The sequence below is a fragment of the Phalangium opilio genome, unplaced genomic scaffold (genome assembly GCF_054372755.1).
Source record: "Phalangium opilio isolate 3A_F unplaced genomic scaffold, DU_Popi_V2 ptg000246l_1, whole genome shotgun sequence".
NCBI lineage: Eukaryota > Metazoa > Arthropoda > Arachnida > Opiliones > Phalangiidae > Phalangium > Phalangium opilio.
Genome location: NW_028324225.1, coordinates 5,245,186 through 5,267,500, shown reverse-complemented (window position 1 = coordinate 5,267,500; position 22,315 = coordinate 5,245,186). Strand labels below are relative to the sequence as shown.

The 22,315-nt window shown below is 43.7% G+C and overlaps 62 non-coding genes across 62 annotated transcripts in view; all 62 read right to left on the bottom strand.

Annotated features, from left to right (window-relative positions):
- TRNAL-UAG (transfer RNA leucine (anticodon UAG)) overlaps window positions 1-4 on the bottom strand; it is an 82-nt gene extending 78 nt beyond the window's left edge. Inside the window, exon 1 of the tRNA in view lies at window positions 1-4. This exon is cut by the window's left edge and continues 78 nt beyond it. This is a non-coding gene — a tRNA (tRNA-Leu).
- Window positions 5-365: 361 nt separating this feature from the next.
- On the bottom strand, window positions 366-447 carry TRNAL-AAG (transfer RNA leucine (anticodon AAG)). Its single transcript has one exon. It is a non-coding gene; the product is annotated as a tRNA-Leu (tRNA).
- A 221-nt stretch (window positions 448-668) lies between these two features.
- TRNAL-UAG (transfer RNA leucine (anticodon UAG)) lies at window positions 669-750 on the bottom strand. The gene has a single exon. It is a non-coding gene; the product is annotated as a tRNA-Leu (tRNA).
- A 361-nt stretch (window positions 751-1,111) lies between these two features.
- Window positions 1,112-1,193, bottom strand: TRNAL-AAG (transfer RNA leucine (anticodon AAG)). The gene has a single exon. It is a non-coding gene; the product is annotated as a tRNA-Leu (tRNA).
- A 374-nt stretch (window positions 1,194-1,567) lies between these two features.
- TRNAL-AAG (transfer RNA leucine (anticodon AAG)) lies at window positions 1,568-1,649 on the bottom strand. The gene has a single exon. It is a non-coding gene; the product is annotated as a tRNA-Leu (tRNA).
- Window positions 1,650-1,719: 70 nt separating this feature from the next.
- Window positions 1,720-1,801, bottom strand: TRNAL-AAG (transfer RNA leucine (anticodon AAG)). Its single transcript has one exon. It is a non-coding gene; the product is annotated as a tRNA-Leu (tRNA).
- A 69-nt stretch (window positions 1,802-1,870) lies between these two features.
- TRNAL-AAG (transfer RNA leucine (anticodon AAG)) lies at window positions 1,871-1,952 on the bottom strand. Its single transcript has one exon. It is a non-coding gene; the product is annotated as a tRNA-Leu (tRNA).
- A 221-nt stretch (window positions 1,953-2,173) lies between these two features.
- TRNAL-UAG (transfer RNA leucine (anticodon UAG)) lies at window positions 2,174-2,255 on the bottom strand. Its single transcript has one exon. It is a non-coding gene; the product is annotated as a tRNA-Leu (tRNA).
- Window positions 2,256-2,616: 361 nt separating this feature from the next.
- Window positions 2,617-2,698, bottom strand: TRNAL-AAG (transfer RNA leucine (anticodon AAG)). The gene has a single exon. It is a non-coding gene; the product is annotated as a tRNA-Leu (tRNA).
- Window positions 2,699-2,919: 221 nt separating this feature from the next.
- TRNAL-UAG (transfer RNA leucine (anticodon UAG)) lies at window positions 2,920-3,001 on the bottom strand. Its single transcript has one exon. It is a non-coding gene; the product is annotated as a tRNA-Leu (tRNA).
- Window positions 3,002-3,362: 361 nt separating this feature from the next.
- TRNAL-AAG (transfer RNA leucine (anticodon AAG)) lies at window positions 3,363-3,444 on the bottom strand. Its single transcript has one exon. It is a non-coding gene; the product is annotated as a tRNA-Leu (tRNA).
- Window positions 3,445-3,968: 524 nt separating this feature from the next.
- On the bottom strand, window positions 3,969-4,050 carry TRNAL-AAG (transfer RNA leucine (anticodon AAG)). Its single transcript has one exon. It is a non-coding gene; the product is annotated as a tRNA-Leu (tRNA).
- A 221-nt stretch (window positions 4,051-4,271) lies between these two features.
- TRNAL-UAG (transfer RNA leucine (anticodon UAG)) lies at window positions 4,272-4,353 on the bottom strand. The gene has a single exon. It is a non-coding gene; the product is annotated as a tRNA-Leu (tRNA).
- An 829-nt stretch (window positions 4,354-5,182) lies between these two features.
- TRNAL-AAG (transfer RNA leucine (anticodon AAG)) lies at window positions 5,183-5,264 on the bottom strand. Its single transcript has one exon. It is a non-coding gene; the product is annotated as a tRNA-Leu (tRNA).
- Window positions 5,265-5,334: 70 nt separating this feature from the next.
- On the bottom strand, window positions 5,335-5,416 carry TRNAL-AAG (transfer RNA leucine (anticodon AAG)). Its single transcript has one exon. It is a non-coding gene; the product is annotated as a tRNA-Leu (tRNA).
- Window positions 5,417-5,485: 69 nt separating this feature from the next.
- On the bottom strand, window positions 5,486-5,567 carry TRNAL-AAG (transfer RNA leucine (anticodon AAG)). The gene has a single exon. It is a non-coding gene; the product is annotated as a tRNA-Leu (tRNA).
- A 374-nt stretch (window positions 5,568-5,941) lies between these two features.
- On the bottom strand, window positions 5,942-6,023 carry TRNAL-AAG (transfer RNA leucine (anticodon AAG)). The gene has a single exon. It is a non-coding gene; the product is annotated as a tRNA-Leu (tRNA).
- A 372-nt stretch (window positions 6,024-6,395) lies between these two features.
- On the bottom strand, window positions 6,396-6,477 carry TRNAL-UAG (transfer RNA leucine (anticodon UAG)). Its single transcript has one exon. It is a non-coding gene; the product is annotated as a tRNA-Leu (tRNA).
- A 361-nt stretch (window positions 6,478-6,838) lies between these two features.
- TRNAL-AAG (transfer RNA leucine (anticodon AAG)) lies at window positions 6,839-6,920 on the bottom strand. The gene has a single exon. It is a non-coding gene; the product is annotated as a tRNA-Leu (tRNA).
- A 70-nt stretch (window positions 6,921-6,990) lies between these two features.
- Window positions 6,991-7,072, bottom strand: TRNAL-UAG (transfer RNA leucine (anticodon UAG)). Its single transcript has one exon. It is a non-coding gene; the product is annotated as a tRNA-Leu (tRNA).
- Window positions 7,073-7,584: 512 nt separating this feature from the next.
- Window positions 7,585-7,666, bottom strand: TRNAL-AAG (transfer RNA leucine (anticodon AAG)). The gene has a single exon. It is a non-coding gene; the product is annotated as a tRNA-Leu (tRNA).
- Window positions 7,667-7,736: 70 nt separating this feature from the next.
- TRNAL-AAG (transfer RNA leucine (anticodon AAG)) lies at window positions 7,737-7,818 on the bottom strand. Its single transcript has one exon. It is a non-coding gene; the product is annotated as a tRNA-Leu (tRNA).
- Window positions 7,819-7,887: 69 nt separating this feature from the next.
- On the bottom strand, window positions 7,888-7,969 carry TRNAL-AAG (transfer RNA leucine (anticodon AAG)). Its single transcript has one exon. It is a non-coding gene; the product is annotated as a tRNA-Leu (tRNA).
- A 70-nt stretch (window positions 7,970-8,039) lies between these two features.
- On the bottom strand, window positions 8,040-8,121 carry TRNAL-UAG (transfer RNA leucine (anticodon UAG)). The gene has a single exon. It is a non-coding gene; the product is annotated as a tRNA-Leu (tRNA).
- Window positions 8,122-8,634: 513 nt separating this feature from the next.
- Window positions 8,635-8,716, bottom strand: TRNAL-UAG (transfer RNA leucine (anticodon UAG)). The gene has a single exon. It is a non-coding gene; the product is annotated as a tRNA-Leu (tRNA).
- A 512-nt stretch (window positions 8,717-9,228) lies between these two features.
- On the bottom strand, window positions 9,229-9,310 carry TRNAL-AAG (transfer RNA leucine (anticodon AAG)). The gene has a single exon. It is a non-coding gene; the product is annotated as a tRNA-Leu (tRNA).
- Window positions 9,311-9,380: 70 nt separating this feature from the next.
- Window positions 9,381-9,462, bottom strand: TRNAL-AAG (transfer RNA leucine (anticodon AAG)). The gene has a single exon. It is a non-coding gene; the product is annotated as a tRNA-Leu (tRNA).
- Window positions 9,463-9,531: 69 nt separating this feature from the next.
- Window positions 9,532-9,613, bottom strand: TRNAL-AAG (transfer RNA leucine (anticodon AAG)). The gene has a single exon. It is a non-coding gene; the product is annotated as a tRNA-Leu (tRNA).
- Window positions 9,614-9,683: 70 nt separating this feature from the next.
- Window positions 9,684-9,765, bottom strand: TRNAL-UAG (transfer RNA leucine (anticodon UAG)). Its single transcript has one exon. It is a non-coding gene; the product is annotated as a tRNA-Leu (tRNA).
- A 513-nt stretch (window positions 9,766-10,278) lies between these two features.
- On the bottom strand, window positions 10,279-10,360 carry TRNAL-UAG (transfer RNA leucine (anticodon UAG)). The gene has a single exon. It is a non-coding gene; the product is annotated as a tRNA-Leu (tRNA).
- Window positions 10,361-10,872: 512 nt separating this feature from the next.
- Window positions 10,873-10,954, bottom strand: TRNAL-AAG (transfer RNA leucine (anticodon AAG)). Its single transcript has one exon. It is a non-coding gene; the product is annotated as a tRNA-Leu (tRNA).
- A 70-nt stretch (window positions 10,955-11,024) lies between these two features.
- TRNAL-AAG (transfer RNA leucine (anticodon AAG)) lies at window positions 11,025-11,106 on the bottom strand. Its single transcript has one exon. It is a non-coding gene; the product is annotated as a tRNA-Leu (tRNA).
- Window positions 11,107-11,175: 69 nt separating this feature from the next.
- On the bottom strand, window positions 11,176-11,257 carry TRNAL-AAG (transfer RNA leucine (anticodon AAG)). The gene has a single exon. It is a non-coding gene; the product is annotated as a tRNA-Leu (tRNA).
- Window positions 11,258-11,327: 70 nt separating this feature from the next.
- Window positions 11,328-11,409, bottom strand: TRNAL-UAG (transfer RNA leucine (anticodon UAG)). The gene has a single exon. It is a non-coding gene; the product is annotated as a tRNA-Leu (tRNA).
- A 513-nt stretch (window positions 11,410-11,922) lies between these two features.
- Window positions 11,923-12,004, bottom strand: TRNAL-UAG (transfer RNA leucine (anticodon UAG)). The gene has a single exon. It is a non-coding gene; the product is annotated as a tRNA-Leu (tRNA).
- A 512-nt stretch (window positions 12,005-12,516) lies between these two features.
- TRNAL-AAG (transfer RNA leucine (anticodon AAG)) lies at window positions 12,517-12,598 on the bottom strand. The gene has a single exon. It is a non-coding gene; the product is annotated as a tRNA-Leu (tRNA).
- A 70-nt stretch (window positions 12,599-12,668) lies between these two features.
- TRNAL-AAG (transfer RNA leucine (anticodon AAG)) lies at window positions 12,669-12,750 on the bottom strand. Its single transcript has one exon. It is a non-coding gene; the product is annotated as a tRNA-Leu (tRNA).
- Window positions 12,751-12,819: 69 nt separating this feature from the next.
- Window positions 12,820-12,901, bottom strand: TRNAL-AAG (transfer RNA leucine (anticodon AAG)). The gene has a single exon. It is a non-coding gene; the product is annotated as a tRNA-Leu (tRNA).
- A 70-nt stretch (window positions 12,902-12,971) lies between these two features.
- Window positions 12,972-13,053, bottom strand: TRNAL-UAG (transfer RNA leucine (anticodon UAG)). The gene has a single exon. It is a non-coding gene; the product is annotated as a tRNA-Leu (tRNA).
- Window positions 13,054-13,566: 513 nt separating this feature from the next.
- Window positions 13,567-13,648, bottom strand: TRNAL-UAG (transfer RNA leucine (anticodon UAG)). Its single transcript has one exon. It is a non-coding gene; the product is annotated as a tRNA-Leu (tRNA).
- A 512-nt stretch (window positions 13,649-14,160) lies between these two features.
- Window positions 14,161-14,242, bottom strand: TRNAL-AAG (transfer RNA leucine (anticodon AAG)). The gene has a single exon. It is a non-coding gene; the product is annotated as a tRNA-Leu (tRNA).
- Window positions 14,243-14,312: 70 nt separating this feature from the next.
- TRNAL-AAG (transfer RNA leucine (anticodon AAG)) lies at window positions 14,313-14,394 on the bottom strand. The gene has a single exon. It is a non-coding gene; the product is annotated as a tRNA-Leu (tRNA).
- A 69-nt stretch (window positions 14,395-14,463) lies between these two features.
- TRNAL-AAG (transfer RNA leucine (anticodon AAG)) lies at window positions 14,464-14,545 on the bottom strand. Its single transcript has one exon. It is a non-coding gene; the product is annotated as a tRNA-Leu (tRNA).
- A 70-nt stretch (window positions 14,546-14,615) lies between these two features.
- Window positions 14,616-14,697, bottom strand: TRNAL-UAG (transfer RNA leucine (anticodon UAG)). Its single transcript has one exon. It is a non-coding gene; the product is annotated as a tRNA-Leu (tRNA).
- A 513-nt stretch (window positions 14,698-15,210) lies between these two features.
- On the bottom strand, window positions 15,211-15,292 carry TRNAL-UAG (transfer RNA leucine (anticodon UAG)). The gene has a single exon. It is a non-coding gene; the product is annotated as a tRNA-Leu (tRNA).
- A 512-nt stretch (window positions 15,293-15,804) lies between these two features.
- Window positions 15,805-15,886, bottom strand: TRNAL-AAG (transfer RNA leucine (anticodon AAG)). The gene has a single exon. It is a non-coding gene; the product is annotated as a tRNA-Leu (tRNA).
- Window positions 15,887-15,956: 70 nt separating this feature from the next.
- On the bottom strand, window positions 15,957-16,038 carry TRNAL-AAG (transfer RNA leucine (anticodon AAG)). Its single transcript has one exon. It is a non-coding gene; the product is annotated as a tRNA-Leu (tRNA).
- Window positions 16,039-16,107: 69 nt separating this feature from the next.
- TRNAL-AAG (transfer RNA leucine (anticodon AAG)) lies at window positions 16,108-16,189 on the bottom strand. Its single transcript has one exon. It is a non-coding gene; the product is annotated as a tRNA-Leu (tRNA).
- A 221-nt stretch (window positions 16,190-16,410) lies between these two features.
- Window positions 16,411-16,492, bottom strand: TRNAL-UAG (transfer RNA leucine (anticodon UAG)). Its single transcript has one exon. It is a non-coding gene; the product is annotated as a tRNA-Leu (tRNA).
- A 361-nt stretch (window positions 16,493-16,853) lies between these two features.
- On the bottom strand, window positions 16,854-16,935 carry TRNAL-AAG (transfer RNA leucine (anticodon AAG)). The gene has a single exon. It is a non-coding gene; the product is annotated as a tRNA-Leu (tRNA).
- Window positions 16,936-17,156: 221 nt separating this feature from the next.
- TRNAL-UAG (transfer RNA leucine (anticodon UAG)) lies at window positions 17,157-17,238 on the bottom strand. Its single transcript has one exon. It is a non-coding gene; the product is annotated as a tRNA-Leu (tRNA).
- Window positions 17,239-17,599: 361 nt separating this feature from the next.
- TRNAL-AAG (transfer RNA leucine (anticodon AAG)) lies at window positions 17,600-17,681 on the bottom strand. Its single transcript has one exon. It is a non-coding gene; the product is annotated as a tRNA-Leu (tRNA).
- Window positions 17,682-18,344: 663 nt separating this feature from the next.
- Window positions 18,345-18,426, bottom strand: TRNAL-AAG (transfer RNA leucine (anticodon AAG)). Its single transcript has one exon. It is a non-coding gene; the product is annotated as a tRNA-Leu (tRNA).
- A 70-nt stretch (window positions 18,427-18,496) lies between these two features.
- On the bottom strand, window positions 18,497-18,578 carry TRNAF-AAA (transfer RNA phenylalanine (anticodon AAA)). Its single transcript has one exon. It is a non-coding gene; the product is annotated as a tRNA-Phe (tRNA).
- Window positions 18,579-18,647: 69 nt separating this feature from the next.
- On the bottom strand, window positions 18,648-18,729 carry TRNAL-AAG (transfer RNA leucine (anticodon AAG)). Its single transcript has one exon. It is a non-coding gene; the product is annotated as a tRNA-Leu (tRNA).
- A 221-nt stretch (window positions 18,730-18,950) lies between these two features.
- TRNAL-UAG (transfer RNA leucine (anticodon UAG)) lies at window positions 18,951-19,032 on the bottom strand. The gene has a single exon. It is a non-coding gene; the product is annotated as a tRNA-Leu (tRNA).
- A 361-nt stretch (window positions 19,033-19,393) lies between these two features.
- TRNAL-AAG (transfer RNA leucine (anticodon AAG)) lies at window positions 19,394-19,475 on the bottom strand. Its single transcript has one exon. It is a non-coding gene; the product is annotated as a tRNA-Leu (tRNA).
- A 980-nt stretch (window positions 19,476-20,455) lies between these two features.
- TRNAL-AAG (transfer RNA leucine (anticodon AAG)) lies at window positions 20,456-20,537 on the bottom strand. The gene has a single exon. It is a non-coding gene; the product is annotated as a tRNA-Leu (tRNA).
- Window positions 20,538-21,016: 479 nt separating this feature from the next.
- TRNAL-AAG (transfer RNA leucine (anticodon AAG)) lies at window positions 21,017-21,098 on the bottom strand. The gene has a single exon. It is a non-coding gene; the product is annotated as a tRNA-Leu (tRNA).
- Window positions 21,099-21,761: 663 nt separating this feature from the next.
- Window positions 21,762-21,843, bottom strand: TRNAL-AAG (transfer RNA leucine (anticodon AAG)). The gene has a single exon. It is a non-coding gene; the product is annotated as a tRNA-Leu (tRNA).
- Window positions 21,844-21,913: 70 nt separating this feature from the next.
- TRNAL-AAG (transfer RNA leucine (anticodon AAG)) lies at window positions 21,914-21,995 on the bottom strand. Its single transcript has one exon. It is a non-coding gene; the product is annotated as a tRNA-Leu (tRNA).
- A 69-nt stretch (window positions 21,996-22,064) lies between these two features.
- Window positions 22,065-22,146, bottom strand: TRNAL-AAG (transfer RNA leucine (anticodon AAG)). Its single transcript has one exon. It is a non-coding gene; the product is annotated as a tRNA-Leu (tRNA).
- Between the last annotated feature and the right edge of the window lie 169 nt (window positions 22,147-22,315).

Genomic DNA, 22,315 nt, shown 5'->3' with positions numbered 1-22,315 from the left:
TACCTGGAAACAAGAGTCACCTCAGACTAATAAGCAAAAGCTTAATATTATTAATTCTAGAAAACAAAGTAGGCTGATAGATTTGGGATTCGAACCCACGCCCCGAAGGGAATGGTGCCTTAAACCACTCGGCCACTGTACCTGGAAACAAAAGTCACCTCAGACTTATAAGCAAAAGCTTTATATTATTAATCCTAGAAAACAAAATAGATTGATAGAAGTGGGATTCGTACTCACGCCCTCCTAAGAGACTGGTGCCTTAAACCAGGGCCTTAGACCACCCGGCCACTCTACCCGAAAGCAAAAGCAAACTCAGTCTATTAAGGAAAAGCTTCATATTATTAATCCTAGAGAAGAAAATAGGCTGATAGAGGTGGGACACGAACCCACGCCCCCGAAGAGACTGGTGCCTTCAACCAGCGCCTTAGACCACTCGGCCACTCTACCTGGAAACAAAAGTCACCTCAGACTAGTAAGCAAAAGCTTAATATTATTAATTCTAGAAAACAAAGTAGGCTGATAGATGTGGGATTCGAACCCACGCCCCGAAGGGAATGGTGCCTTAAACCAGCGCTTTAGACCACCCTACCACTCTACCCGAAAGCAAAAGTAAACTCAATCTATTAACGAAAAGCTTCATATTATTAATCCTAGAGAAGAAAATAGGCTGATAGATGTGGGATTCGAACCCACGCCCCCGAAGAGACTGGTGCCTAAAACCAGCGCCTTAGACCACTCGGCCACTCTACCTGGAAACAAGAGTCACCTCAGACTAATAAGCAAAAGCTTAATATTATTAATTCTAGAAAACAAAGTAGGCTGATAGATTTGGGATTCGAACCCACGCCCCGAAGGGAATGGTGCCTTAAACCACTCGGCCACTGTACCTGGAAACAAAAGTCACCTCAGACTTATAAGCAAAAGCTTTATATTATTAATCCTAGAAAACAAAATAGATTGATAGAAGTGGGATTCGTACTCACGCCCTCCTAAGAGACTGGTGCCTTAAACCAGGGCCTTAGACCACCCGGCCACTCTACCCGAAAGCAAAAGCAAACTCAGTCTATTAAGGAAAAGCTTCATATTATTAATCCTAGAGAAGAAAATAGGCTGATAGAGGTGGGATACGAACCCACGCCCCCGAAGAGACTGGTGCCTTCAACCAGCGCCTTAGACCACTCGGCCACTCTACCTGGAAACAAAAGTCACCTCAGACTAATAAGCAAAAGCTTAATATTGTTAATTCTAGAAAACAAAGTAGGCCGATAGATGTGGGATTCTAACCCACGCCCCGAAGGGAATGGTGCCTTAAACCAGCGCCTTAAACCACTCGGCCACTCTACCTGGAAACAATAATCACCTCAGACTAATAAGCAAAAGCTTAATATTATTAATTCTAGAAAACAAAATAGATTGATAGAAGTGGGATTCGAACTCACGCCCTCCTAAGAGACTGGTGCCTTAAACCAGCGCCTTAGACCAACCGGCCACTCAACCCGCAAGCAAAAGTAAACTCAGTTTATTAAGCAAAAGCTTCATATTATTAATCCTAGAGAACAAAATAGGCTGATAGAGGTGGGATTTGAACCCACGCCCCCAAAGAGACTGGTGCCTTAAACCAGCGCCTTAGACCATTCGGCCACTCAACCCGCAATCAAAAGTAAACTCAGTTTATTAAGCAAAAGCTTCATATTGTTAATCCTAGAGAACAAAATAGGCTGATAGAGGTGGGATTTGAACCCACGCCCCCAAAGAGACTGGTGCCTTAAACCAGCGCCTTAGACCACTCGGCCACTCTACCTGGAAACAAAACTCATCTCAGACTAATAAGAAAAGCTTCATATTATTAATTCTAGAGAACAAAATAGGCTGATAGAGGTGGGATTCGAACCCACGCCCCCGAAGAGACTGGTGCCTTAAACCAGCGCCTTAGACCACTTGGCCACTCTACCTGGAAGCAAAACTCACCTCAGACTAATAAGCAAAAGCTTCCTATTATTAATCCTAGAAAACAAAGTAGGCTGATAGATGTGGGAATCGAACCCACGCCCCGAAGGGAATGGTGCCTTAAACCAGCGCTTTAGACCACCCTACCACTCTACCCGAAAGCAAAAGTAAACTCAATCTATTAAGGAAAAGCTTCATATTATTAATCCTAGAGAAGAAAATAGGCTGATAGATGTGGGATTCGAACCCACGCCCCCGAAGAGACTGGTGCCTAAAACCAGCGCCTTAGACCACTCGGCCACTCTACCTGGAAACAAAAGTCACCTCAGACTAATAAGCAAAAGCTTAATATTATTAATTCTAGAAAACAAAGTAGGCTGATAGATTTGGGATTCGAACCCACGCCCCGAAGGGAATGGTGCCTTAAACCACTCGGCCACTGTACCTGAAAACAAAAATCACCTCAGACTTATAAGCAAAAGCTTTATATTTTTAATCCTAGAAAACAAAATAGATTGATAGAAGTGGGATTCGTACTCACGCCCTCCTAAGAGACTGGTGCCTTAAACCAGGGCCTTAGACCACCCGGCCACTCTACCCGAAAGCAAAAGTAAACTTAGTCTATTAAGGAAAAGCTTCATATTATTAATCCTAGAGAGGAAAATAGGCTGATAGAGGTGGGATACGAACCCACGCCCCCAAAGAGACTGGTGCCTTCAACCAGCGCCTTAGACCACTCGGCCACTCTACCTGGAAACAAAAGTCACCTCAGACTAATAAGCAAAAGCTTAATATTATTAATTCTAGAAAACAAAGTAGGCTGATAGATGTGGGATTCGAACCCATGCCCCGAAGGGAATGGTGCCTTAAACCAGTGCTTTAGACCACCCTACCACTCTACCCGAAAGCAAAAGTAAACTCAATCTATTAAGGAAAAGCTTCATATTATTAATCCTAGAGAAGAAAATAGGCTGATAGATGTGGGATTCGAACCCACGCCCCCGAAGAGACTGGTGCCTAAAACCAGCGCCTTAGACCACTCGGCCACTCTACCTGGAAACAAAAGTCACCTCAGACTAATAAGCAAAAGCTTAATATTATTAATTCTAGAAAACAAAGTAGGCTGATAGATTTGGGATTCGAACCCACGCCCCGAAGGGAATGGTGCCTTAAACCACTCGGCCACTGTACCTGGAAACACAAGTCACCTCAGACTTATAAGCAAAAGCTTTATATTATTAATCCTAGAAAACAAAATAGATTGATAGAAGTGGGATTCGTACTCACGCCCTCCTAAGAGACTGGTGCCTTAAACCAGGGCCTTAGACCACCCGGCCACTCTACCCGAAAGCAAAAGTAAACTCAGTCTATTAAGGAAAAGCTTCATATTATTAATCCTAGAGAAGAAAATAGGCTGATAGAGGTGGGATACGAACCCACGCCCCCGAAGAGACTGGTGCCTTCAACCAGCGCCTTAGACCACTCGGCCACTCTACCTGGAAACAAAAGTCACCTCAGACTAATAAGCAAAAGCTTAATATTATTAATTCTAGAAAACAAAGTAGGCTGATAGATGTGGGATTCTAACCCACGCCCCGAAGGGAATGGTGCCTTAAACCAGCGCCTTAAACCACTCGGCCACTCTACCTGGAAACAAAAGTCACCTCAGACTTATAAGCAAAAGCTTCATATTATTAATCCTAGAAAACAAAATAGATTGATAGAAGTGGGATTCGAACTCACGCCTTCCTAAGAGACTGGTGCCTTAAACCAGGGCCTTAGACCACCCGGCCACTCTACCCGAAAGAAAAAGTAAACTCAGTCTATTAAGGTAAAGCTTCATTTTATTAATCCTAGAGGAGAAAATAGGCTGATAGAGGAGGAATCGAACCCACGCCCCCGAAGAGACTGGTGCCTTAAACCAACGCCTTAGACCACTCGGCCACTCTACCTGGAAACAAAAGTCACCTCAGACTAATAAGAAAAGCTTCATATTATTAATTCTAGAGAACAAAATAGGCTGATAGAGGTGGGATTCGAACCCACGCCCCCGAAGAGACTGGTGCCTTAAACCAGCGCCTTAGACCACTTGGCCACTCTACCTGGAAGCAAAACTCACCTCAGACTAATAAGCAAAAGCTTCCTATTATTAATCCTAGAAAACAAAGTAGGCTGATAGATGTGGGAATCGAACCCACGCCCCGAAGGGAATGGTGCCTTAAACCAGCGCTTTAGACCACCCTACCACTCTACCCGAAAGCAAAAGTAAACTCAATCTATTAAGGAAAAGCTTCATATTATTAATCCTAGAGAAGAAAATAGGCTGATAGATGTGGGATTCGAACCCACGCCCCCGAAGAGACTGGTGCCTAAAACCAGCGCCTTAGACCACTCGGCCACTCTACCTGGAAACAAAAGTCACCTCAGACTAATAAGCAAAAGCTTAATATTATTAATTCTAGAAAACAAAGTAGGCTGATAGATGTGGGATTCTAACCCACGCCCCGAAGGGAATGGTGCCTTAAACCAGCGCCTTAAACCACTCGGCCACTCTACCTGGAAACAAAAGTCACCTCAGACTTATAAGCAAAAGCTTCATATTATTAATCCTAGAAAACAAAATAGATTGATAGAAGTGGGATTCGAACTCACGCCTTCCTAAGAGACTGGTGCTTTAAACCAGGGCCTTAGACCACCCGGCCACTCTACCCGAAAGAAAAAGTAAACTCAGTCTATTAAGGTAAAGCTTCATTTTATTAATCCTAGAGGAGAAAATAGGCTGATAGAGGAGGAATCGAACCCACGCCCCTGAAGAGACTGGTGCCTTAAACCAACGCCTTAGACCACTCGGCCACTCTACCTGGAAACAAAAGTCACCTCAGACTAATAAGCAAAAGCTTAATATTATTAATTCTAGAAAACAAAGTAGGCTGATAGATGTGGGATTCGAACCCTTGCCCCGAAGGGAATGGTGCCTTAAACCAGCGCCTTAAACCACTCGGCCACTGTACCAGGAAACAAAAGTCACCTCAGACTTATAAGCAAAAGCTTCATATAATTAATCCTAGAAAACAAAATAGATTGAAAGAAGTGGGATTCGAACTCACGCCCTCCTAAGAGACTGGTGCCTTAAACCAGCGCCTTAGACCAACCGGCCACTCAACCCGCAAGCAAAAGTAAACTCAGTTTATTAAGCAAAAGCTTCATATTATTAATCCTAGAGAACAAAAAAGGCTGATAGAGGTGGGATTTGAACCCACGCCCCCAAAGAGACTGGTGCCTTAAACCAGCGCCTTAGACCATTCGGCCACTCAACCCGCAAGCAAAAGTAAACTCAGTTTATTAAGCAAAAGCTTCATATTGTTAATCCTAGAGAACAAAATAGGCTGATAGAGGTGGGATTTGAACCCACGCCCCCAAAGAGACTGGTGCCTTAAACCAGCGCCTTAGACCACTCGGCCACTCTACATGGAAACAAAACTCACCTCAGACTAATAAGAAAAGCTTCATATTATTAATCCTAGAGAACAAAATAGGCTGATAGAGGTGGGATTCGAACCCACTCCCCCGAAGAGACTGGTGCCTTAAACCATCGCCTTAGACCACTTGGCCACTCTACCTGGAAGCAAAACTCACCTCAGACTAATAAGCAAAAGCTTCCTATTATTAATCCTAGAAAACAAAGTAGGCTGATAGATGTGGGAATCGAACCCACGCCCCGAAGGGAATGGTGCCTTAAACTAGCGCTTTAGACCACCCTACCACTCTACCCGAAAGCAAAAGTAAACTCAGTCTATTAAGGAAAAGCTTCATATTATTAATCCTAGAAAACAAAATAGATTGATAGAAGTGGGATTCGAACTCACGCCTTCCTAAGAGACTGGTGCCTTAAACCAGGGCCTTAGACCACCCGGCCACTCTACCCGAAAGCAAAAGTAAACTCAGTCTATTAAGGAAAAGCTTCATATTATTAATCCTAGAGGAGAAAATAGGCTGATAGAGGTGGGATTCGAACCCACGCCCCCGAAGAGACTGGTGCCTTAAACCAGCGCCCTAGACCACTCGGCCACACTACCTTGAAACAAAAGTCACCTCAGTCTAATAAGCAAAAGATTAATATTATTAATTCTAGAAAACAAAGTAGGCTGATGGATGTGGGATACGAACCCACGCCCCCGAAGAGACTGGTGCCTTCAACCAGCGCCTTAGACCACTCGGCCACTCTACCTGGAAACAAAACTCACCTCAGACTAATAAGAAAAGCTTCATATTATTAATCCTAGAAAACAAAGTAGGCTGATAGATGTGGGATTCGAACCCACGCCCCGAAGGGAATGGTGCCTTAAACCAGCGCTTTAGACCACCCTACCACTCTACCCGAAAGCAAAAGTAAACTCAATCTATTAAGGAAAAGCTTCATATTATTAATCCTAGAGAAGAAAATAGGCTGATAGAGGTGGGATTCGAACCCACGCCCCCGAAGAGACTGGTGCCTAAAACCAGCGCCTTAGACCACTCGGCCACTCTACCTGGAAACAAAAGTCACCTCAGACTAATAAGCAAAAGCTTAATATTATTAATTCTAGAAAACAAAGTAGGCTGATAGATTTGGGATTCGAACCCACGCCCCGAAGGGAATGGTGCCTTACACCACTCGGCCACTGTACCTGGAAACAAAAGTCACCTCAGACTTATAAGCAAAAGCTTTATATTATTAATCCTAGAAAACAAAATAGATTGATAGAATTGGGATTCGAACTCACGCCCTCCTAAGAGACTGGTGCCTTAAACCAGGGCCTTAGACCACCCGGCCACTCTACCCGAAAGCAAAAGTAAACTCAGTCTATTAAGGAAAAGCTTCATATTATTAATCCTAGAGAAGAAAATAGGCTGATAGAGGTGGGATACGAACCCACGCCCCCGAAGAGACTGGTGCCTTCAACCAGCGCCTTAGACCACTCGGCTACTCTACCTGGAAACAAAAGCCACCTCAGACTAATATGCAAAAGCTTAATATTATTAATTCTAGAAAACAAAGTAGACTGATGGATGTGGGATTCGAATCCACGCCCTCGAAGAGACTGGTGCCTAAAACCAGCGCCTTAGACCACTCGGCCACTCTACCTGGAAACAAAAGTCACCTCAGACTAATAAGCAAAAGCTTAATATTATTAATTCTAGAAAACAAAGTAGGCTGATAGATGTGGGATTCGAACCCTTGCCCCGAAGGGAATGGTGCCTTAAACCACTCGGCCACTCTACCTGGAAACAAAAGTCACCTCAGACTAATAAGCAAAAGCTTAATATTATTAATTCTAGAAAACAAAGTAGGCTGATAGATGTGGGATTCGAACCCTTGCCCCGAAGGGAATGGTGCCTTAAACCAGCGCCTTAAACCACTCGGCCACTCTACCTGGAAACAATAATCACCTCAGACTTATAAGCAAAAGCTTCATATAATTAATCCTAGAAAACAAAATAGATTGATAGAAGTGGGATTCGAACTCACGCCCTCCTAAGAGACTGGTGCCTTAAACCAGCGCCATAGACCAACCGGCCACTCAACCCGCAAGCAAAAGTAAACTCAGTTTATTAAGCAAAAGCTTCATATTATTAATCCTAGAGAACAAAATAGGCTGATAGAGGTGGGATTTGAACCCACGCCCCCAAAGAGACTGGTGCCTTAAACCAGCGCCTTAGACCATTCGGCCACTCAACCCGCAAGCAAAAGTAAACTCAGTTTATTAAGCAAAAGCTTCATATTATTAATCCTAGAGAACAAAATAGGCTGATAGAGGTGGGATTTGAACCCACGCCCCCAAAGAGACTGGTGCCTTAAACCAGCGCCTTAGACCACTCGGCCACTCTACCTGGAAACAAAACTCATCTCAGACTAATAAGAAAAGCTTCATATTATTAATTCTAGAGAACAAAATAGGCTGATAGAGGTGGGATTCGAACCCACGCCCCCGAAGAGACTGGTGCCTTAAACCAGCGCCTTAGACCACTTGGCCACTCTACCTGGAAGCAAAACTCACCTCAGACTAATAAGCAAAAGCTTAATATTATTAATTCTAGAAAACAAAGTAGGCTGATAGATGTGGGATTCGAACCCATGCCCCCGAAGAGACTGGTGCCTAAAACCAGCGCCTTAGACCACTCGGCCACTCTACCTGGAAACAAAAGTCACCTCAGACTAATAAGCAAAAGCTTAATATTATTAATTCTAGAAAACAAAGTAGGCTGATAGATTTGGGATTCGAACCCACGCCCCGAAGGGAATGGTGCCTTAAACCACTCGGCCACTGTACCTGGAAACAAAAGTCACCTCAGACTTATAAGCAAAAGCTTTATATTATTAATCCTAGAAAACAAAATAGATTGATAGAATTGGGATTCGAACTCACGCCCTCCTAAGAGACTGGTGCCTTAAACCAGGGCCTTAGACCACCCGGCCACTCTACCCGAAAGCAAAAGTAAACTCAGTCTATTAAGGAAAAGCTTCATATTATTAATCCTAGAGAAGAAAATAGGCTGATAGAGGTGGGATACGAACCCACGCCCCCGAAGAGACTGGTGCCTTCAACCAGCGCCTTAGACCACTCAGCTACTCTACCTGGAAACAAAAGCCACCTCAGACTAATATGCAAAAGCTTAATATTATTAATTCTAGAAAATAAAGTAGGCTGATGGATGTGGGATTCGAATCCACGCCCTCGAAGAGACTGGTGCCTAAAACCAGCGCCTTAGACCACTCGGCCACTCTACCTGGAAACAAAAGTCACCTCAGACTAATAAGCAAAAGCTTAATATTATTAATTCTAGAAAACAAAGTAGGCTGATAGATGTGGGATTCGAACCCTTGCCCCGAAGGGAATGGTGCCTTAAACCACTCGGCCACTCTACCTGGAAACAAAAGTCACCTCAGACTAATAAGCAAAAGCTTAATATTATTAATTCTAGAAAACAAAGTAGGCTGATAGATGTGGGATTCGAACCCTTGCCCCGAAGGGAATGGTGCCTTAAACCAGCGCCTTAAACCACTCGGCCACTCTACCTGGAAACAAAAATCACCTCAGACTTATAAGCAAAAGCTTCATATAATTAATCCTAGAAAACAAAATAGATTGATAGAAGTGGGATTCGAACTCACGCCCTCCTAAGAGACTGGTGCCTTAAACCAGCGCCATAGACCAACCGGCCACTCAACCCGCAAGCAAAAGTAAACTCAGTTTATTAAGCAAAAGCTTCATATTATTAATCCTAGAGAACAAAATAGGCTGATAGAGGTGGGATTTGAACCCACGCCCCCAAAGAGACTGGTGCCTTAAACCAGCGCCTTAGACCATTCGGCCACTCAACCCGCAAGCAAAAGTAAACTCAGTTTATTAAGCAAAAGCTTCATATTATTAATCCTAGAGAACAAAATAGGCTGATAGAGGTGGGATTTGAACCCACGCCCCCAAAGAGACTGGTGCCTTAAACCAGCGCCTTAGACCACTCGGCCACTCTACCTGGAAACAAAACTCATCTCAGACTAATAAGAAAAGCTTCATATTATTAATTCTAGAGAACAAAATAGGCTGATAGAGGTGGGATTCGAACCCACGCCCCCGAAGAGACTGGTGCCTTAAACCAGCGCCTTAGACCACTTGGCCACTCTACCTGGAAGCAAAACTCACCTCAGACTAATAAGCAAAAGCTTAATATTATTAATTCTAGAAAACAAAGTAGGCTGATAGATGTGGGATTCGAACCCATGCCCCCGAAGAGACTGGTGCCTAAAACCAGCGCCTTAGACCACTCGGCCACTCTACCTGGAAACAAAAGTCACCTCAGACTAATAAGCAAAAGCTTAATATTATTAATTCTAGAAAACAAAGTAGGCTGATAGATTTGGGATTCGAACCCACGCCCCGAAGGGAATGGTGCCTTAAACCACTCGGCCACTGTACCTGGAAACAAAAGTCACCTCAGACTTATAAGCAAAAGCTTTATATTATTAATCCTAGAAAACAAAATAGATTGATAGAATTGGGATTCGAACTCACGCCCTCCTAAGAGACTGGTGCCTTAAACCAGGGCCTTAGACCACCCGGCCACTCTACCCGAAAGCAAAAGTAAACTCAGTCTATTAAGGAAAAGCTTCATATTATTAATCCTAGAGAAGAAAATAGGCTGATAGAGGTGGGATACGAACCCACGCCCCCGAAGAGACTGGTGCCTTCAACCAGCGCCTTAGACCACTCAGCTACTCTACCTGGAAACAAAAGCCACCTCAGACTAATATGCAAAAGCTTAATATTATTAATTCTAGAAAATAAAGTAGGCTGATGGATGTGGGATTCGAATCCACGCCCTCGAAGAGACTGGTGCCTAAAACCAGCGCCTTAGACCACTCGGCCACTCTACCTGGAAACAAAAGTCACCTCAGACTAATAAGCAAAAGCTTAATATTATTAATTCTAGAAAACAAAGTAGGCTGATAGATGTGGGATTCGAACCCTTGCCCCGAAGGGAATGGTGCCTTAAACCACTCGGCCACTCTACCTGGAAACAAAAGTCACCTCAGACTAATAAGCAAAAGCTTAATATTATTAATTCTAGAAAACAAAGTAGGCTGATAGATGTGGGATTCGAACCCTTGCCCCGAAGGGAATGGTGCCTTAAACCAGCGCCTTAAACCACTCGGCCACTCTACCTGGAAACAATAATCACCTCAGACTTATAAGCAAAAGCTTCATATAATTAATCCTAGAAAACAAAATAGATTGATAGAAGTGGGATTCGAACTCACGCCCTCCTAAGAGACTGGTGCCTTAAACCAGCGCCATAGACCAACCGGCCACTCAACCCGCAAGCAAAAGTAAACTCAGTTTATTAAGCAAAAGCTTCATATTATTAATCCTAGAGAACAAAATAGGCTGATAGAGGTGGGATTTGAACCCACGCCCCCAAAGAGACTGGTGCCTTAAACCAGCGCCTTAGACCATTCGGCCACTCAACCCGCAAGCAAAAGTAAACTCAGTTTATTAAGCAAAAGCTTCATATTATTAATCCTAGAGAACAAAATAGGCTGATAGAGGTGGGATTTGAACCCACGCCCCCAAAGAGACTGGTGCCTTAAACCAGCGCCTTAGACCACTCGGCCACTCTACCTGGAAACAAAACTCATCTCAGACTAATAAGAAAAGCTTCATATTATTAATTCTAGAGAACAAAATAGGCTGATAGAGGTGGGATTCGAACCCACGCCCCCGAAGAGACTGGTGCCTTAAACCAGCGCCTTAGACCACTTGGCCACTCTACCTGGAAGCAAAACTCACCTCAGACTAATAAGCAAAAGCTTAATATTATTAATTCTAGAAAACAAAGTAGGCTGATAGATGTGGGATTCGAACCCATGCCCCCGAAGAGACTGGTGCCTAAAACCAGCGCCTTAGACCACTCGGCCACTCTACCTGGAAACAAAAGTCACCTCAGACTAATAAGCAAAAGCTTAATATTATTAATTCTAGAAAACAAAGTAGGCTGATAGATTTGGGATTCGAACCCACGCCCCGAAGGGAATGGTGCCTTAAACCACTCGGCCACTGTACCTGGAAACAAGAGTCACCTCAGACTTATAAGCAAAAGCTTTATATTATTAATCCTAGAAAACAAAATAGATTGATAGAATTGGGATTCGAACTCACGCCCTCCTAAGAGACTGGTGCCTTAAACCAGGGCCTTAGACCACCCGGCCACTCTACCCGAAAGCAAAAGTAAACTCAGTCTATTAAGGAAAAGCTTCATATTATTAATCCTAGAGAAGAAAATAGGCTGATAGAGGTGGGATACGAACCCACGCCCCCGAAGAGACTGGTGCCTTCAACCAGCGCCTTAGACCACTCAGCTACTCTACCTGGAAACAAAAGCCACCTCAGACTAATATGCAAAAGCTTAATATTATTAATTCTAGAAAATAAAGTAGGCTGATGGATGTGGGATTCGAATCCACGCCCTCGAAGAGACTGGTGCCTAAAACCAGCGCCTTAGACCACTCGGCCACTCTACCTGGAAACAAAAGTCACCTCAGACTAATAAGCAAAAGCTTAATATTATTAATTCTAGAAAACAAAGTAGGCTGATAGATGTGGGATTCGAACCCTTGCCCCGAAGGGAATGGTGCCTTAAACCACTCGGCCACTCTACCTGGAAACAAAAGTCACCTCAGACTAATAAGCAAAAGCTTAATATTATTAATTCTAGAAAACAAAGTAGGCTGATAGATGTGGGATTCGAACCCTTGCCCCGAAGGGAATGGTGCCTTAAACCAGCGCCTTAAACCACTCGGCCACTCTACCTGGAAACAATAATCACCTCAGACTTATAAGCAAAAGCTTCATATAATTAATCCTAGAAAACAAAATAGATTGATAGAAGTGGGATTCGAACTCACGCCCTCCTAAGAGACTGGTGCCTTAAACCAGCGCCATAGACCAACCGGCCACTCAACCCGCAAGCAAAAGTAAACTCAGTTTATTAAGCAAAAGCTTCATATTATTAATCCTAGAGAACAAAATAGGCTGATAGAGGTGGGATTTGAACCCACGCCCCCAAAGAGACTGGTGCCTTAAACCAGCGCCTTAGACCATTCGGCCACTCAACCCGCAAGCAAAAGTAAACTCAGTTTATTAAGCAAAAGCTTCATATTATTAATCCTAGAGAACAAAATAGGCTGATAGAGGTGGGATTTGAACCCACGCCCCCAAAGAGACTGGTGCCTTAAACCAGCGCCTTAGACCACTCGGCCACTCTACCTGGAAACAAAACTCATCTCAGACTAATAAGAAAAGCTTCATATTATTAATTCTAGAGAACAAAATAGGCTGATAGAGGTGGGATTCGAACCCACGCCCCCGAAGAGACTGGTGCCTTAAACCAGCGCCTTAGACCACTTGGCCACTCTACCTGGAAGCAAAACTCACCTCAGACTAATAAGCAAAAGCTTAATATTATTAATTCTAGAAAACAAAGTAGGCTGATAGATGTGGGATTCGAACCCATGCCCCCGAAGAGACTGGTGCCTAAAACCAGCGCCTTAGACCACTCGGCCACTCTACCTGGAAACAAAAGTCACCTCAGACTAATAAGCAAAAGCTTAATATTATTAATTCTAGAAAACAAAGTAGGCTGATAGATTTGGGATTCGAACCCACGCCCCGAAGGGAATGGTGCCTTAAACCACTCGGCCACTGTACCTGGAAACAAAAGTCACCTCAGACTTATAAGCAAAAGCTTTATATTATTAATCCTAGAAAACAAAATAGATTGATAGAATTGGGATTCGAACTCACGCCCTCCTAAGAGACTGGTGCCTTAAACCAGGGCCTTAGACCACCCGGCCACTCTACCCGAAAGCAAAAGTAAACTCAGTCTATTAAGGAAAAGCTTCATATTATTAATCCTAGAGAAGAAAATAGGCTGATAGAGGTGGGATACGAACCCACGCCCCCGAAGAGACTGGTGCCTTCAGCCAGCGCCTTAGACCACTCAGCTACTCTACCTGGAAACAAAAGCCACCTCAGACTAATATGCAAAAGCTTAATATTATTAATTCTAGAAAATAAAGTAGGCTGATGGATGTGGGATTCGAATCCACGCCCTCGAAGAGACTGGTGCCTAAAACCAGCGCCTTAGACCACTCGGCCACTCTACCTGGAAACAAAAGTCACCTCAGACTAATAAGCAAAAGCTTAATATTATTAATTCTAGAAAACAAAGTAGGCTGATAGATGTGGGATTCGAACCCTTGCCCCGAAGGGAATGGTGCCTTAAACCACTCGGCCACTCTACCTGGAAACAAAAGTCACCTCAGACTAATAAGCAAAAGCTTAATATTATTAATTCTAGAAAACAAAGTAGGCTGATAGATGTGGGATTCGAACCCTTGCCCCGAAGGGAATGGTGCCTTAAACCAGCGCCTTAAACCACTCGGCCACTCTACCTGGAAACAATAATCACCTCAGACTTATAAGCAAAAGCTTCATATAATTAATCCTAGAAAACAAAATAGATTGATAGAAGTGGGATTCGAACTCACGCCCTCCTAAGAGACTGGTGCCTTAAACCAGCGCCATAGACCAACCGGCCACTCAACCCGCAAGCAAAAGTAAACTCAGTTTATTAAGCAAAAGCTTCATATTATTAATCCTAGAGAACAAAATAGGCTGATAGAGGTGGGATTTGAACCCACGCCCCCAAAGAGACTGGTGCCTTAAACCAGCGCCTTAGACCATTCGGCCACTCAACCCGCAAGCAAAAGTAAACTCAGTTTATTAAGCAAAAGCTTCATATTATTAATCCTAGAGAACAAAATAGGCTGATAGAGGTGGGATTTGAACCCACGCCCCCAAAGAGACTGGTGCCTTAAACCAGCGCCTTAGACCACTCGGCCACTCTACCTGGAAACAAAACTCATCTCAGACTAATAAGAAAAGCTTCATATTATTAATTCTAGAGAACAAAATAGGCTGATAGAGGTGGGATTCGAACCCACGCCCCCGAAGAGACTGGTGCCTTAAACCAGCGCCTTAGACCACTTGGCCACTCTACCTGGAAGCAAAACTCACCTCAGACTAATAAGCAAAAGCTTAATATTATTAATTCTAGAAAACAAAGTAGGCTGATAGATGTGGGATTCGAACCCATGCCCCCGAAGAGACTGGTGCCTAAAACCAGCGCCTTAGACCACTCGGCCACTCTACCTGGAAACAAAAGTCACCTCAGACTAATAAGCAAAAGCTTAATATTATTAATTCTAGAAAACAAAGTAGGCTGATAGATTTGGGATTCGAACCCACGCCCCGAAGGGAATGGTGCCTTAAACCACTCGGCCACTGTACCTGGAAACAAAAGTCACCTCAGACTTATAAGCAAAAGCTTTATATTATTAATCCTAGAAAACAAAATAGATTGATAGAATTGGGATTCGAACTCACGCCCTCCTAAGAGACTGGTGCCTTAAACCAGGGCCTTAGACCACCCGGCCACTCTACCCGAAAGCAAAAGTAAACTCAGTCTATTAAGGAAAAGCTTCATATTATTAATCCTAGAGAAGAAAATAGGCTGATAGAGGTGGGATACGAACCCACGCCCCCGAAGAGACTGGTGCCTTCAACCAGCGCCTTAGACCACTCAGCTACTCTACCTGGAAACAAAAGCCACCTCAGACTAATATGCAAAAGCTTAATATTATTAATTCTAGAAAATAAAGTAGGCTGATGGATGTGGGATTCGAATCCACGCCCTCGAAGAGACTGGTGCCTAAAACCAGCGCCTTAGACCACTCGGCCACTCTACCTGGAAACAAAAGTCACCTCAGACTAATAAGCAAAAGCTTAATATTATTAATTCTAGAAAACAAAGTAGGCTGATAGATGTGGGATTCGAACCCTTGCCCCGAAGGGAATGGTGCCTTAAACCACTCGGCCACTCTACCTGGAAACAAAAGTCACCTCAGACTAATAAGCAAAAGCTTAATATTATTAATTCTAGAAAACAAAGTAGGCTGATAGATGTGGGATTCGAACCCTTGCCCCGAAGGGAATGGTGCCTTAAACCAGCGCCTTAAACCACTCGGCCACTCTACCTGGAAACAATAATCACCTCAGACTTATAAGCAAAAGCTTCATATAATTAATCCTAGAAAACAAAATAGATTGATAGAAGTGGGATTCGAACTCACGCCCTCCTAAGAGACTGGTGCCTTAAACCAGCGCCATAGACCAACGGGCCACTCAACCCGCAAGCAAAAGTAAACTCAGTTTATTAAGCAAAAGCTTCATATTATTAATCCTAGAGAACAAAATAGGCTGATAGAGGTGGGATTTGAACCCACGCCCCCAAAGAGACTGGTGCCTTAAACCAGCGCCTTAGACCATTCGGCCACTCAACCCGCAAGCAAAAGTAAACTCAGTTTATTAAGCAAAAGCTTCATATTATTAATCCTAGAGAACAAAATAGGCTGATAGAGGTGGGATTTGAACCCACGCCCCCAAAGAGACTGGTGCCTTAAACCAGCGCCTTAGACCACTCGGCCACTCTACCTGGAAACAAAACTCATCTCAGACTAATAAGAAAAGCTTCATATTATTAATTCTAGAGAACAAAATAGGCTGATAGAGGTGGGATTCGAACCCACGCCCCCGAAGAGACTGGTGCCTTAAACCAGCGCCTTAGACCACTTGGCCACTCTACCTGGAAGCAAAACTCACCTCAGACTAATAAGCAAAAGCTTAATATTATTAATTCTAGAAAACAAAGTAGGCTGATAGATGTGGGATTCGAACCCATGCCCCGAAGGGAATGGTGCCTTAAACCAGTGCTTTAGACCACCCTACCACTCTACCCGAAAGCAAAAGTAAACTCAATCTATTAAGGAAAAGCTTCATATTATTAATCCTAGAGAAGATAATAGGCTGATAGATGTGGGATTCGAACCCACGCCCCCGAAGAGACTGGTGCCTAAAACCAGCGCCTTAGACCACTCGGCCACTCTACCTGGAAACAAAAGTCACCTCAGACTAATAAGCAAAAGCTTAATATTATTAATTCTAGAAAACAAAGTAGGCTGATAGATTTGGGATTCGAACCCACGCCCCGAAGGGAATGGTGCCTTAAACCACTCGGCCACTGTACCTGGAAACACAAGTCACCTCAGACTTATAAGCAAAAGCTTTATATTATTAATCCTAGAAAACAAAATAGATTGATAGAAGTGGGATTCGTACTCACGCCCTCCTAAGAGACTGGTGCCTTAAACCAGGGCCTTAGACCACCCGGCCACTCTACCCGAAAGCAAAAGTAAACTCAGTCTATTAAGGAAAAGCTTCATATTATTAATCCTAGAGAAGAAAATAGGCTGATAGAGGTGGGATACGAACCCACGCCCCCGAAGAGACTGGTGCCTTCAACCAGCGCCTTAGACCACTCGGCCACTCTACCTGGAAACAAAAGTCACCTCAGACTAATAAGCAAAAGCTTAATATTATTAATTCTAGAAAACAAAGTAGGCTGATAGATGTGGGATTCTAACCCACGCCCCGAAGGGAATGGTGCCTTAAACCAGCGCCTTAAACCACTCGGCCACTCTACCTGGAAACAAAAGTCACCTCAGACTTATAAGCAAAAGCTTCATATTATTAATCCTAGAAAACAAAATAGATTGATAGAAGTGGGATTCGAACCCATGCCCCCGAAGAGACTGGTGCCTAAAACCAGCGCCTTAGACCACTCGGCCACTCTATCTGGAAACAAAAGTCACCTCAGACTAATAAGCAAAAGCTTAATATTATTAATTCTAGAAAACAAAGTAGGCTGATAGATTTGGGATTCGAACCCACGCCCCGAAGGGAATGGTGCCTTAAACCACTCGGCCACTGTACCTGGAAACAAAAGTCACCTCAGACTTATAAGCAAAAGCTTTATATTATTAATCCTAGAAAACAAAATAGATTGATAGAATTGGGATTCGAACTCACGCCCTCCTAAGAGACTGGTGCCTTAAACCAGGGCCTTAGACCACCCGGCCACTCTACCCGAAAGCAAAAGTAAACTCAGTCTATTAAGGAAAAGCTTCATATTATTAATCCTAGAGAAGAAAATAGGCTGATAGAGGTGGGATACGAACCCACGCCCCCGAAGAGACTGGTGCCTTCAACCAGCGCCTTAGACCACTCGGCTACTCTACCTGGAAACAAAAGCCACCTCAGACTAATATGCAAAAGCTTAATATTATAAATTCTAGAAAACAAAGTAGGCTGATGGATGTGGGATTGGAATCCACGCCCTCGAAGAGACTGGTGCCTAAAACCAGCGCCTTAGACCACTCGGCCACTCTACCTGGAAACAAAAGTCACCTCAGACTAATAAGCAAAAGCTTAATATTATTAATTCTAGAAAACAAAGTAGGCTGATAGATGTGGGATTCGAACCCTTGCCCCGAAGGGAATGGTGCCTTAAACCACTCGGCCACTCTACCTGGAAACAAAGTCACCTCAGACTAATAAGCAAAAGCTTAATATTATTAATTCTAGAAAACAAAGTAGGCTGATAGATGTGGGATTCGAACCCTTGCCCCGAAGGGAATGGTGCCTTAAACCAGCGCCTTAAACCACTCGGCCACTCTACCTGGAAACAATAATCACCTCAGACTTATAAGCAAAAGCTTCATATAATTAATCCTAGAAAACAAAATAGATTGATAGAAGTGGGATTCGAACTCACGCCCTCCTAAGAGACTGGTGCCTTAAACCAGCGCCATAGACCAACCGGCCACTCAACCCGCAAGCAAAAGTAAACTCAGTTTATTAAGCAAAAGCTTCATATTATTAATCCTAGAGAACAAAATAGGCTGATAGAGGTGGGATTTGAACCCACGCCCCCAAAGAGACTGGTGCCTTAAACCAGCGCCTTAGACCATTCGGCCACTCAACCCGCAAGCAAAAGTAAACTCAGTTTATTAAGCAAAAGCTTCATATTATTAATCCTAGAGAACAAAATAGGCTGATAGAGGTGGGATTTGAACCCACGCCCCCAAAGAGACTGGTGCTTTAAACCAGCGCCTTAGACCACTCGGCCACTCTACCTGGAAACAAAACTCATCTCAGACTAATAAGAAAAGCTTCATATTATTAATTCTAGAGAACAAAATAGGCTGATAGAGGTGGGATTCGAACCCACGCCCCCGAAGAGACTGGTGCCTTAAACCAGCGCCTTAGACCACTTGGCCACTCTACCTGGAAGCAAAACTCACCTCAGACTAATAAGCAAAAGCTTAATATTATTAATTCTAGAAAACAAAGTAGGCTGATAGATGTGGGATTCGAACCCATGCCCCGAAGGGAATGGTGCCTTAAACCAGTGCTTTAGACCACCCTACCACTCTACCCGAAAGCAAAAGTAAACTCAATCTATTAAGGAAAAGCTTCATATTATTAATCCTAGAGAAGAAAATAGGCTGATAGATGTGGGATTCGAACCCACGCCCCCGAAGAGACTGGTGCCTAAAACCAGCGCCTTAGACCACTCGGCCACTCTACCTGGAAACAAAAGTCACCTCAGACTAATAAGCAAAAGCTTAATATTATTAATTCTAGAAAACAAAGTAGGCTGATAGATTTGGGATTCGAACCCACGCCCCGAAGGGAATGGTGCCTTAAACCACTCGGCCACTGTACCTGGAAACACAAGTCACCTCAGACTTATAAGCAAAAGCTTTATATTATTAATCCTAGAAAACAAAATAGATTGATAGAAGTGGGATTCGTACTCACGCCCTCCTAAGAGACTGGTGCCTTAAACCAGGGCCTTAGACCACCCGGCCACTCTACCCGAAAGCAAAAGTAAACTCGGTCTATTAAGGAAAAGCTTCATATTATTAATCCTAGAGAAGAAAATAGGCTGATAGAGGTGGGATACGAACCCACGCCCCCGAAGAGACTGGTGCCTTCAACCAGCGCCTTAGACCACTCGGCCACTCTACCTGGAAACAAAAGTCACCTCAGACTAATAAGCAAAAGCTTAATATTATTAATTCTAGAAAACAAAGTAGGCTGATAGATGTGGGATTCTAACCCACGCCCCGAAGGGAATGGTGCCTTAAACCAGCGCCTTAAACCACTCGGCCACTCTACCTGGAAACAAAAGTCACCTCAGACTTATAAGCAAAAGCTTCATATTATTAATCCTAGAAAACAAAATAGATTGATAGAAGTGGGATTCGAACTCACGCCTTCCTAAGAGACTGGTGCCTTAAACCAGGGCCTTAGACCACCCGGCCACTCTACCCGAAAGAAAAAGTAAACTCAGTCTATTTAGGTAAAGCTTCATATTATTAATCCTAGAGGAGAAAATAGGCTGATAGAGGAGGAATCGAACCCACGCCCCCGAAGAGACTGGTGCCTTAAACCAACGCCTTAGACCACTCGGCCACTCTACCTGGAAACAAAAGTCACCTCAGACTAATAAGCAAAAGCTTAATATTATTAATTCTAGAAAACAAAGTAGGCTGATAGATGTGGGATTCGAACCCTTGCCCCGAAGGGAATGGTGCCTTAAACCAGCGCCTTAAACCACTCGGCCACTCTACCTGGAAACAAAAGTCACCTCAGACTAATAAGCAAAAGCTTAATATTATTAATTCTAGAAAACAAAGTAGGCTGATAGATGTGGGATTCGAACCCTTGCCCCGAAGGGAATGGTGCCTTAAACCAGCGCCTTAAACCACTCGGCCACTCTACCTGGAAACAAAAGTCACCTCAGACTTATAAGCAAAAGCTTCATATTATTAATCCTAGAAAACAAATTATTTTGATAGAAGTGGGATACGAACTCACGCCCTGGTAAGAGACTGGTGCCTTAAACCAGCGCCTTAGACCAACCGGCCACTCACCCCGCAAGCAAAAGTAAACTCAGTTTATTAAGCAAAAGCTTCATATTATTAATCCTAGAGAACAAAATAGGCTGATAGAGGTGGGATTCGAACCCACGCCCCCAAAGAGACTGGTGCCTTAAACCAGCGCCTTAGACCACTCGGCCACTCTACCTGGAAACAAAACTCACCTCAGACTAATAAGAAAAGCTTCATATTATTAATCCTAGAGAACAAAATAGGCTGATAGAGGTGGGATTCGAACCCACGCCCCCGAAGAGACTGGTGCCTTAAACCTCAGACTAATAAGCAAAAGCTTAATATTATTAATTCTAGAAAACAAAGTAGGCTGATAGATGTGGGATTCTAACCCACGCCCCGAAGGGAATGGTGCCTTAAACCAGCGCCTTAAACTACTCGGACACTCTACCTGGAAACAAAAGTCACCTCAGACTTATAAGCAAAAGCTTCATATTATGAATCCTAGAAAACGAAATAGATTGATAGAAGTGGGATTCGAACTCACGCCTTCCTAAGAGACTGGTGCCTTAAACCAGGGCCTTAGACCACCCGGCCACTCTACCCGAAAGCAAAAGTAAACTCAGTCTATTAAGGAAAAGCTTCATATTATTAATCCTAGAGGAGAAAATAGGCTGATAGAGGTGGGATTCGAACCCACGCCCCCGAAGAGACTGGTGCCTTAAACCAGCGCCTTAGACCACTCGGCCACTCTACCTGGAAACAAAAGTCACCTCAGTCTAATAAGCAAAAGCTTAATATTATTAATTCTAGAAAACAAAGTAGGCTGATGAATGTGGGATTCGAATCCACGCCCTCGAAGAGACTGGTGCCTAAAACCAGCGCCTTAGACCACTCGGCCACTCTACCTGGAAACTAAAGTCACCTCAGACTAATAAGCAAAAGCTTAATATTATTAATTCTAGAAAACAAAGTAGGCTGATAGATGTGGGATTCGAACCCACGCCCCGAAGGGAATGGTGCCTTAAACCACTCGGCCACTCTACCTGGAAACAAAGTCACCTCAGACTAATAAGCAAAAGCTTAATATTATTAATTCTAGAAAACAAAGTAGGCTGATAGATGTGGGATTCGAACCCTTGCCCCGAAGGGAATGGTGCCTTAAACCAGCGCCTTAAACCACTCGGCCACTCTACCTGGAAACAATAATCACCTCAGACTTATAAGCAAAAGCTTCATATAATTAATCCTAGAAAACAAAATAGATTGATAGAAGTGGGATTCGAACTCACGCCCTCCTAAGAGACTGGTGCCTTAAACCAGCGCCATAGACCAACCGGCCACTCAACCCGCAAGCAAAAGTAAACTCAGTTTATTAAGCAAAAGCTTCATATTATTAATCCTAGAGAACAAAATAGGCTGATAGAGGTGGGATTTGAACCCACGCCCCCAAAGAGACTGGTGCCTTAAACCAGCGCCTTAGACCATTCGGCCACTCAACCCGCAAGCAAAAGTAAACTCAGTTTATTAAGCAAAAGCTTCATATTATTAATCCTAGAGAACAAAATAGGCTGATAGAGGTGGGATTTGAACCCACGCCCCCAAAGAGACTGGTGCCTTAAACCAGCGCCTTAGACCACTCGGCCACTCTACCTGGAAACAAAACTCATCTCAGACTAATAAGAAAAGCTTCATATTATTAATTCTAGAGAACAAAATAGGCTGATAGAGGTGGGATTCGAACCCACGCCCCCGAAGAGACTGGTGCCTTAAACCAGCGCCTTAGACCACTTGGCCACTCTACCTGGAAGCAAAACTCACCTCAGACTAATAAGCAAAAGCTTAATATTATTAATTCTAGAAAACAAAGTAGGCTGATAGATGTGGGATTCGAACCCATGCCCCGAAGGGAATGGTGCCTTAAACCAGTGCTTTAGACCACCCTACCACTCTACCCGAAAGCAAAAGTAAACT